This window comes from Melozone crissalis, unplaced genomic scaffold (assembly GCF_028551555.1).
Source record: "Melozone crissalis strain CALT ecotype California unplaced genomic scaffold, PUWL_Pcris_2 ptg000036l_1, whole genome shotgun sequence".
NCBI classification, from domain to species: domain Eukaryota; kingdom Metazoa; phylum Chordata; class Aves; order Passeriformes; family Passerellidae; genus Melozone; species Melozone crissalis.
This window is the reverse complement of record NW_026535814.1, coordinates 7,291,833-7,303,226: the sequence shown is the minus strand read 5'-3', so window position 1 is coordinate 7,303,226 and position 11,394 is coordinate 7,291,833.

Genomic DNA, 11,394 nt, shown 5'->3' with positions numbered 1-11,394 from the left:
GACGAGTTCAGTCAAGCAACCCAAATTGTGTTACATCTGACAAACTGTTTCCATTTCACATCTATGGAAATAATTGCTTCTAGAGCTGAGGAAAAGAGAAAGGGTTTTCATGTGTGTTGTGACTTGAAATTCAGATTGTGCAGATGAAATTCTTCTCTGAGCTGACCCTGTGATGTGCTTCCATGTTGTCAAATATGCCCCAGTGCTGGGTCCTGCCCTGACTTCTTGATCATTTTGTGAACCACTCTCACCAGGATTGTTAGCTGAGGCAAGCCAGTCAGGTCCTTTGTACTTAGGCACTTCGTTTCATGGGAAGCCTGTGCCTATAAATTCCAGCAATTGGGAAAGGATGACTTGCTACTGGAGGGCTAGGCTGCATTAGAGGCTAATTGAGGGTTGCTCTCTCAGGGCACTTTTGTAGCCGGCTGCTTTCAGAGGGAGAACTGTGTCAAAGCAGATCTTTTTGGTGATGTGACAGCAAACCTTTCCAAATGCGGCTCTTTTTTAAAAAGAAAGGCCTAGTTAATCAGCAGAAATGGAGATTAGGCTGAAGATTTTACAGAATATTTATTTTGCTTTTTAGCCAAATGACAGTGAAGCATGGCAAAATGGAAGTGTAGAGGATGTCAAATTGTATAACCCACTTGGAGGTATGGTTGCCTTTCATAGTTTGCTCAATGTTTGTAAAATTTTCAACTTGGTAATTCATTTTTGCAGCATATTCATGGGATGGGGGATCTCTTGTATACAGAGCTGTCAGCTGGAGGTGGTTTGCCCTCAGGTCAGCCTTGCAGTCTCTAGTCACAGCATTTAGCCACTGGTTTGTTTGCCCCAGGGAAAGTCTGCCAGTCTTTCCTTGTTCCCATACTGCTTGATGGGTTGGAATTTGGAGCATGGAGGTCAAGGTTTGGACCACCCCATGAACGTAAATTCACATTCTTGGTAGCTAAGGTTTTGATTTTGGAGTACCTAGGCTCTGCCATTATCTTTTAAATTTAATGGAAATTGGAAGACAGTGACCTTGAGGAAGTCGCATAGAGAATTTCATAAGGTCAAAATGGAAAACCATGCTTGTTTTATTTTTTTTTTTTTTGTTTCAGTCATAAATAAGTTTGCCAAAATCCTGCATTAGGTTCTTTTCAAGGAAAGGGAAAGGAAGATATTGATGTCATCTTGCCCACCAATACCAGCATTTCCCACAAAGCTCAGTGTGCTTAGGAGGTGCCATTTGTATTAATCTGTTCTGAGCGCTGTTTCCCCAAGGAGCCTGGCTCCAGGCAGACGCCAGGTGCACATTCCCCTTCCAGGCACTCAGTGGTGCTGCCTGCAGCAGTGAGCTGAGCCAGGCCCAGCCAGCTGCCCTGAGCAAAACAGGCTCTGACCTGGCTGTGGCTGCAGTCACCTGCCTGCAGGGACATCCCTGCCCCTGCAAGTGCAGCTCTTGCTCTGCCTTAGCCTAGTGCAGAGCATTTTTGGGCAGCATCATGGTGGCTTTTTGGAGAGACAAAACTCAACTTCTGAAGTTCTCATTGGGGAGGTTCTGTTTCACATGTGAGTGATGATTTGTGCGATTCTTGATGGTGGTCTGCATAGATGCTATGGGAATATTTTACACTGAATAACTGGGGTGTGAGGACAGGCAGTAGTGAGCTAGTTGTGGAACTTGGTGGCAATTTTGCATTGGGCTGACACAGAGAACTCAGGTAAGACAGGTCTGTTTGCTGGTACGGTACAGGATGCCGTTGCAATATGCTCCATAACGGACCAGTTAGGACTGGGCTTTGTCACAGAATCGGAGAATAAGTGAGTTCAAAGGGATCCACAAGGATATGCAAGTGCTACTCTGTCCCCAGGAATCTTACCAGGTGCCTGTGGGCCTTGTCCAAATGCTTCCTGAGCTCTGCTGGACTTGGTGCCATGAGCCCACAAAGTTGTGCGGAGCCTTTCCCAATGCCTGACCACCCTCTGGCTGAAGAACTCTTATCTAATGTTCATCTTCATGGTTGGTTATGGTTCCGGGTAATTTTTCGTTGACGTCATTCAGGGGTATGATTTTAGGAGGTGTTTTTCTTGAATGCTGTGGGAAGTTTCTCTATCTACTTTGTATTGAACTTCTCAAAACATTAGTAGTGCCTTCACTCTAGAACTGGCACGTTTCTATTGTTCTATGTAATTAAAGTGTGTGATACTTGTGCAATTAGGTTTGCAGGCAAATATCAGAGAGGCATGGTCCAAGGAACAGCAAGGGGAGAAAGGCATTAAAAGTTGTACCTACATTGACAGATTGAATGAGTGTGTAAAGAAAGGTCAGTCTGTGTGTGTGGGATGGAAGAGACAAAGCTCCTGGATTTCTCCCCAGTACTCATGAAGTCTCCATCAGCCATCAAGCACGCATTCCTGGTTTCAGAACAGTGTCTGGTGTGTCATATCCCCTCCCTTGACCTGCTGGCCACGCTTCCCCTGATGCAGCCCAGGACACAGTTGCCTTTCTGGGCTGCCAGCACACGTTGCCAGCTCGTGCCCAGCCTCTCATCCAGCAGCACCTCCAAGTCCTCCCCACCTTCATCCCCAGGCATGCCTGGGTGCCAGATCATGTCCCAGCCCCAAAGATGCAGCACTTTGCTCTTGCCCTGGTTGAATCTGATGAGGTTCCCAGGGTTCACCAAGGTTCTCCCTCTGTCCCTCTGGATGGCATCCCAGGCCTCTGGTGCTGGGAAATTTGCTGAGGGTGCATTTAATCCCACTGTCCATATCATTCTTAACATAGCCAATGCTTGGGCTTACAAACTGGGGAAATCATATCAAAGCACCATGCATAAAAGTAATTTTTCATTAATACTACCCTTCCTTTACCAGGTACTTTTAATGACTGTTTCTTCCTAATGCTTTACTGTTTGGATCCTTACTGATCTATAAATGCTGAACAAATAGAGTTTCAACAGTCTCGTTACACCCTTTTGAATCAACTTCCTTGCCTTCTCCCAACCCCCATTTGACAATTATTTTTCTGTTTTTCCTTTACTGAAGTGAAAATACCTGATCTCAGGAGAGCCCCACAGAGCTCTCCGGATCTTGTGCCTGAGAGGAAGAGAACGATGCCCACCAACCCTGCCAAATTCTTCCAGAGACCTTTCAGGACTGTTTCTCAACGACCCATCAGAGACAGGGTGATTCATTTACTGGCTCTGAAGAATTACAAGAAGGAGAGCTGCTTTCCCACTTAGACAGAGAGGGAATTGTGGAAAAGGACAAGGAATCCCTTGGAAAGATCCTTCACGAGGTGAGATCCTGGAGTTGCTGCTGGCAATGCTAACTTTTAGATGTCTTACTTCAGGGTTTCAATTAGAAATAATGAGAATCTTGGGACGTGCTCCTTGTTTACAATTTTCCATCAGCTTTACCCAGTTTCCCCCAACGGCAAGTCCATGTGAAAAAAGAAGAAACCTTCCAAACTTTGGAGGCATTGTTGTTTTTCTAGAATGGCTGGCAATGATAAATTCTTTGTAATGTTGTTGCTTCTCATGACTTTTTTTAATCCTCACTCTTCTCCTTGCACTGTTTAACTGCTTCATGGAGTAACTTCACAGGGTGAAACTCTCAACTGGGTGAAGCACTTAGCTGAGGTCCTTGAAATATCCTGGGAAGGTTTCAGAGGAGAGAAGTTTGGTAGCAGCATAGGGCACCATTTCACTTGAACGGAGCTGGTGGCCTCTCAGTGGTACCTGGCTTCTTCTGGGATCTGTGGGGATTGCCTTCCAGGGAAGGGTATTCCAGGAAAATCCCCCATGAGAGAGGGGTGGCCAAACTTTGAGCACAGGGGTTCTTTGCTGTCGTGTGGATCGAGTCTTCAGCTTCCTTGGCCCCTATTATTATTCAGTGACTTTTCCAGCTGTCCTTTTACTTCCACTGGCATATCTTTATCACTTTATGTCTTTATTTCTTTATCATCCATACAATTCACATTGATTGCAGGATGCAGTGGCTGTTTCCTTCCTGTTTCAATAATTTCCATCCATGTAGGCTGTTGCTGAATTATGCAAGCATTAAGTAGCCTCTCAAATACTAATATTTCCTTTTTAGCTATGAAAGAAGGGATTCTAGGATTTCATGCTCAGCTCCTTAGAGGGCAAGAGGTAAAAAAAACGGTTACCTTTCCCTTTCCTCTTGTCAATGTTTAAGGAGATTTTGAAGGAGTAATTTCTTGTTTGCAGTGTGAACTGCCTCAAGGTACTGGTTTGCATTCTGAAAGGCCTGTGTGAACAGCACTTCATCCTGAAAACTGTTATTCACCTTTTCCTGAACTTCATAGGGAGGTGGTGTTGATTTTGGGTATAGATGAAAAAACCAGTTGTGTGAACTTGCTGAGCTCTTATACTCACAGCCTTCCTTCTTCCAACACAGCCCCTTAGTTCTGCTTTTAAGAAGTGAATTCCTAAATCTGGCTATCTTGGTTATTTTTAAACCCTCGAAGAGTATCTCTAGGCAGATTATCTCATACAAGTGTTCCATAGGAAGCTGTAGTTTTCTCTGAGAGGCACTTGAGAAAGAAAAGCAGTTCTGTTTGCCGAGACAAATGCCAGCATCCTGTGGTGCGACATGGGATGGTGAAAACATGCCCTGCTAGAGGCCCAGGCTGTGCTCTGCCATGGCAGTGCAGCTGGGGGAAAGAAGAGGGCAGCTGGTGTCCTCCTGAGGGGGAAAAACTATGGAATTGCCCACAGAGATGATGTTCTTCAGGTCCTACTCAAAAGAAAATGAAATAGAAGGTAAATACCTGGCCTCTCCATGTATTTCAAATGCTGAAGAATAGGAGTTTTGGCATAGTGTACTTTGACTCTCAAAGCTGTGTTAAAGACCAAAAAACCTGGATCCCTGGTGCAGGGAGAGGTTTTTGTCGTGTCCCATCCAAATTTCACAGCCCCAGTGGATAAAACCTGTTTAATCTTGTTGCCTCTTCCATGTCAGCTGCTTTGTTCTTCACATTGAACAAAAGTCCTGGAAAACTGCTGCTTGAATTTCTTTCCAGCTTTGCTTGAGGTTTTCAGTACCAGTTTTACATCTGTAGTTTGATTTCAGGTGTAATGAACATGTATGTTTGAAATGTCTGTCCTTAGGTAGCCAACCTGGATGCAAATGAGGATTCTTTCAGCCTGAAGGAACATTTCTTTAAAGACATTCAGGAAGAATGGCCTGGCTACAGTGAAAGGGATAGACAGACATTGGAGGTGACCCTTTCTCAGTAAGTTCAGGACAACAAGCATTTCAGAAAATTCTCTGGGAAATGAAGGTCTGTTTTCCCTGTGAGGAAAGAGCCATGACTGTTGATATTTTTGCCTTATAACCTGAAATGTTGGACCATGCTTACAGAAAAGCAGCTGCATCTCAGAATGCCACCAGTACCAGCCTGTCACCATCTCTGGGACCTTCTGAAAGAGATACTCCACCCAGAACTGCTCAGGTATTTTGTGATTTTTTTAAATATTCTCCACCATGTCTGATGTTTTATCCCACATGCTCTTGATGTCCAAGCTGTGATATGAACCCACCTTCAGGCCCAAGCCTGTCTTGATGCCAGGGCATGTTACAAAGACAAAGATGCAGCACTTTGCTCTTGACCTTGTTAAATCTGATGAGGTACCCAGGGCCATAGCTCTCAAGCTTGTCCTGGTCCCTGTGGATAGCATCCCAGGCCTCTGGTGTTTGCAAACTGCTGAGAGTGCACCTAATCCCACTGTCCATGTCATTCTTGACATAGCTCAGTGCTTGAGCTTACAAACTGGGGAAATCATTTCAAAGCACCACGCATAAACTGAATTTTTGACGAAAACTTCCCATCCAATATCACTTCTTTATCAGCTTTTAATGATGGTTTCTTTTTAATGCTTTACAATTTGGATTGTTATAGATCTGTGAATGCCGAACAAATAGAAGTTCAACAACCTTGGTGCATCCTTTTGCATCAACTTCCTTGGCTTCTCCATACCTCCAGTTTGAACTGTTTGTTTCTGGTTTTCCCTCACTTTAGGAGAAAAAGCAGAGGTCAGAGGAGCCCAAGAAAACAATTCAGGGCCTGTGCCTGAGAAGAAGAGGATGATGCCTGTGAGACTTGCAGACATCGACTGGAGCGGCTGCGCTGCTGTTTACGGCCGACCCTACAGGGACAGGGTGATTCATTTACTTGCCCTGAGGGATTACAAGGAGGCAGAGTTGCGTGCTCGGCTGCAGAGAGATGGGGTCAGGCCAAAGGACAAGGATTCCCTTGGAAAGATCCTTCAGCAGGTGAGATCATGGAGCCTGTGCCAGCAATTCTTCCATCATGCTGTTCTGCTGTTAATAACTTTACTACTTCCTCACCTGTTCAAATTAGAGTCTTTTCCAATTCTCCTTTGAGTTAAGTTCCACAGCTATTTCTTTCTGATTGGCTTTCATAAGATGAACACCCATGGAAAGATGCAGTAGCTCTTTCTTTCCTTTTTAAATATTCCCCATCTACGTAGGCTGTTGATGAATTAGGTAATCAGTATTATATCAACTAGGAATATTTCTTCTTTAGCCAGGAAAAAGCATTTTGGAACCTAGTCAAATGACTCAAATTCAATGTGGACACAGTTTCAGTTGATCCCACAGTGACTTTTGAGAACTCATTCCCTGAACCTGGGAAGTGTGTTGCTGGGTTTGCCCAGGGCAGTGGCAGGGATTTTTCACCCTGAAGACATTCACAATATAATGAGAGCCGTGTTCTGCCATGCCAGCTGAAGTGGCTCATTTAGATTTCTGTAATTTGCATATAGGTGTAATGAACATTTGTTTTCCTGAATGTCTGCCAGTAGGTAGCCAAGTGGAATGCAAAGGATAATTCCTTCAGTCTGAATGAACATCTCTTTCAAACCCTTCAGACTGATTGGCCTGGCTACAGTAAAATGGATAGAGAGAATTGGAAGTTGATACTTTCTAGGTAAGTTCAGTCTTTTGGGGAAGGAAAAGAGCCTTTTCTGAAGAAAGCCCTAGGAAATGAGGTCTGGATTCTTAGAATATGCTGTGCCAGCAGAGGCCCATCTGGGTCATTGAATCTACCTCCTGGCCCTGCACAGGACTCCACAAGAGTCACAGCCTATGCCCAAGAGTGTTGTTCCAACTCCTCTAGAGCTCTTGGTGCAGTGACCACTGGCCTGGGGAGCCTGTTGCAGGGCGCAAGCACCCTCTGGGCCATGAATGTTTTCCTGATATCCTGCCTGAAGCTCCCTCATCTCAGCTTCATGGGGTTTCCTTGAGTCCTGACACTGAAGGACTCTGTTTTCCCTGCAAGGAAAGAACTATAGCAGTTGATATTTAGGCCTTATAACATGAAATATTGGCCCATCCATACAGAAAATCAGCTCCGTCTCTGAACCTCACCAGCAGCAGCCAAGTGACATCTCCAGGGCCTTCTGAGAGAGATGCTGCAGCAAGACCTGCTCAGGTATTTTGTGCATTTTTAACATTCTGGAATGTTTAGTAAATTTTAACAGACTTGCTGGTGGTGTAAAAGCTGTGATGGGAATGTGCAGGAGCAGGCCTAAGCATGTTTTGCCTCTGACATTCTGAGTGCTGTGACAGGAAGGGTGTTACAAGAAGAGAGGATCCTGTGGGGTTGGAGCAGCATTGTCCTGAGGCAACTTTCTGTTCTGCCTGGAGACTTGAGCTCAGCCCGCAGACTCAACTCATTCCCTGCAGAAGGGCTCCAAGGGCTGGCTCTGCATGTGTGACAGTGTGGGATCTCAGTCTCTCAGAACTGGGGTGCAGGGTGAACGAGACCACCCCTGGGGGGGCTCGGGAGTCCTGGAATGTTGCCAGAAATGTCTGGTGGCTGGACTTTGACCCCACATGGGAGATGACATCAGTATGAGGACAGGAGGATTTCACCGGGGTGAATGGTGAAGGGATAAGTTAATTGGAGTGTGAGATACAGGGTTTAAAATTTCTGTACAGGGGGGTCTAGAGAGGTAAGATGGAGGAATTGGGGCGTGCCCTTCTCCTTCTTCTTCTTCCTCTAGGCCTCCATTTTCTGTGGTGATGTTGGCACTTTGGGATTGGTCTTTACTAAAAGTGCACTGGTTAATAAAGGTAGAGGGTATTGGAGAAAAATGATAAATATTGTATACGTAACTCCGGGTATAAAGATAGGTGGCCGCCCCAGGGGCTCTCAGTGTGTGCCCATGGCTGACTGCTGAGCAGAACTCTGTCAGGCCAAGAGAAAATCTTTTAGATAAGCAATTAATAAACACCGAGACCGAGAAAAAATCTGAAGTTTCTTCTCGTCCTTTGGAACGCGGGCGACCCAAGGCCATCTTGGGCTTTTCCCAGACCATCTAAACAGCCCCAAAATCCGACATGACAGAACTGCATGAACAATCTCCTGTGCATTGGAAGCTGCATGAAGATGGGGCAGATGGGGCCCTCTTGCTCTCTTCTCCCTCTGTCTCTCTGTCCCTGTCATTGTTGACCCCAGCTCTACACTATCCACGTGGCTGGACAAAACACAGGACCTACAGAATGGTGATATTCCCTCATTCCCTCCTCTGCCTTACTTTCTCTCCTCCCTCCCTGTGCCTGGGCACAGCATGACTGTCCTGTTCTGCTCCATCCTTGGCCCTGAGCTTTGCTGTGCTTGTGGGGAGCTTGTGGCCGTGTGCTGTGGCTTGTGAGGCAGCACCTTTGAGAAGCTCCTTGGGAGGAGATGAGTAAAGGGCACTGAGCAACAGTAAGGGCTTTTGGTAACCTCTTGTGAAACTCTCTTGTACAAATTTAAGGGCTTGTTAGCCAACAGCTTTTGAGTCTGCAGAGTGGGGAGCCTGCTGGATTGAAGACAGCTGTACCTAAATGAACAAGAGTTTCTTGTCATGCGGCAGCTGTCTGTGCTCATCCTGATGATAATTCACAGCCAACCATCAAAGCCTTTACTTCTGGGTTTTAATCTTGTTTTTAACTTATAAAACTCCAAAACAGGCTTGTTTCTCTTAAGTAAATCATGTGGGTGTGTAACAGCAAAAGCTGAGTTTTTTCCTGGGGTGTGCGAGCAGTAATTGGACGTAGACAAATCTTACTGGGCATCCCCATTTTGTCGTGGCTATGCTGGAGCTGCTGAAGGGAGTGTCTACTTCCCAAAGCCTTTTTGCAGTAGACTTGGAGAAGGACTTGCTAAGTCCTAAGATGAGAAAGTAGGATTGCAGCAGAGCAGATATTTACCTGCAGGTCTTCCATGTTAGACAGCTAGTTTGAATTAAACAAGATTTGTTTTGAACCTTTGCCAATTGCTGCTTTTTTAGAATATGAGCAAAAGCTGATCCTGATCATAGTATAATGAATTATTTTACTGTTGCAGAAACGGCCTCAGGCTTCTGGCTTGACCAGTCCTGTCAAGAGCAAGAAGCAGAGGACTGAACCGTAGCTCAGTTACACCCAGGCAGCAGCTGGTGGCCTCTCTTCTTCCTGAGTGCTGCCTTTGACAGCCCATTCTACTTCCCACCTGTCTCCAAGTCTGGGCTCCATTTCTCCTGCACCCTTTAGGCTTTAAGAGAAAGTCAAATTTGGAGTTTTAGAATGCCAGCCCTTGTGTGCAGATGACTACCATGTCCAAAGAGATGTGAAGAGAACTGAGGAGGTTGAAGCAGTAGTGTCCCTTGGATTTCAATGAAGGTATTAATGTGTTTCTTTTCCTAACTCCAGTGTGGATAATGCTGGAGTAAAATTTGATTATTCAGAGAAGCCACTGTATGAATTAAGGTGCAAGCAAGACCATATTTCAGAGTTAATACTACAGTTATACAGTTTATACATATTAAAATTACTATGATGTTATTTACAAGTAAATGTGAACTAGGGAGATAGAACAAAGAAAGAAGGAGAAGGGCCAGGTGGGGAGGGGAAATGCTGAGATGAACACCAAGGTGGGTGAGGCCCGGACGGGCCCTCCCTTCCTGCAGTGCAGTTGCACAGGCTCAGCTGCAGCAGTGGTGCTGCATCCCCTCATTGAATTTGCAGTGCAGGAGGGGAGGGAGAAGTGTGTGAGTGCGTGTGTGTCTGTGGTATAAAAGAGTGGGAATTGCTGCCGGCTTGTGTGAGAGCAGGGATGTTGTCAAGGGCAGTCAGGCCTCCTGCAGCTCTGGGGCTCTGGAGCAGCTGCGGCCTTTGGAGCAGGCATGGCAGGGCCCTGGCTCACGTTGCTCCGGTGCCTCCCAAAATGTAGCCAGGCATCTGTAGTTTTCTTTTCAAAATTATCCTGCACGCCAGTCATGTGCATCTGGCCTGGGATGCACCCTCAGCCCAAGTTGTTTTCAGTCCTGGTACTGAACTTCATCTTGTTGAGGATTTACTGCTTGTAAGTATTAATCTCAGTACAGTTTGAATTGTTTATTCCCATGTGGAAGGAGTTTTTGTCATCCAAAAAGAGCCAGGTCTTCAGGCCCAGAGGAGCAGAAGTATTAGTGTGAGAGTGTTGAGAAGTGTCGAAGGAAGGAGACCAGGACACCAGATGGTTCATCACAGGTCCAATTTATTGATTAATTCAGCAACTTAAATACAGTGTCTAATGAGTCGCATACATATTGCAAAAGCTGAGCTCAGGATTGGCTATTCAGCTACATGTCAGCCTCATCTAATCTAGCCTTTTAGTTACATTCCTGTGGTTAGCAAGCACAGCAGCTTCTATATTCTTCTTATCCACAAGGACACCCTAGCCTTGAAGGGGCCTCTGCTCTAGCTAAGACTTCTTTACTAAATTGATTAGGCTGTGTCCCCTTTCCTCAAGCCACTCTTCGACAAAACTCTCCACAGAGAAGTGGCATCTATTATTCTCATTGCCACGTCACCTTGGATTTCTATCAACAGCTGGAAAAACCTCGCATCTGTTGATTTGAGGGAGAAGGGAATGAAGAAGGTTTGACTCCCATCAGTGGCTTTAGGCATTAATGAGTTTTAGTCTCCTTAGGAGCTGATGTGCTTTAGGTTGTTGTTGTGGTGGTTTCAGATATGTCTAGAGTTTGGTTTTAGGTCTGTATTAAAACAGCCTCAGTTTGCAAAGTTCCCAGAAGGGTGGTGGCTGACAGAGAAAAATAGCTCAAAAGTCAAACTGAGAGTATTTTTTCTGTTTTACACGAAGAAAACAAACTGGCCAGGCTTGGTAACCTCTGAGTGTGCCTCAAGTGTCTTTTAAAGCAAAGGTCATGAAATTCTAAACTCTGCAGAAATGTTGGTATGCCCTAATTGTCTTTTGATTTCTCCTTCACAGGGTAGTCCCAGCTACTCTGAGATGAAGAGCAGGTGCCAGTACCTCCACAAAAAGCAGTTCCACATTCAGCAATGAGTATCTGAAATTGGCCAGCAGCAAGTGGAGTCCTGGCACCAGTCGTCTGCATC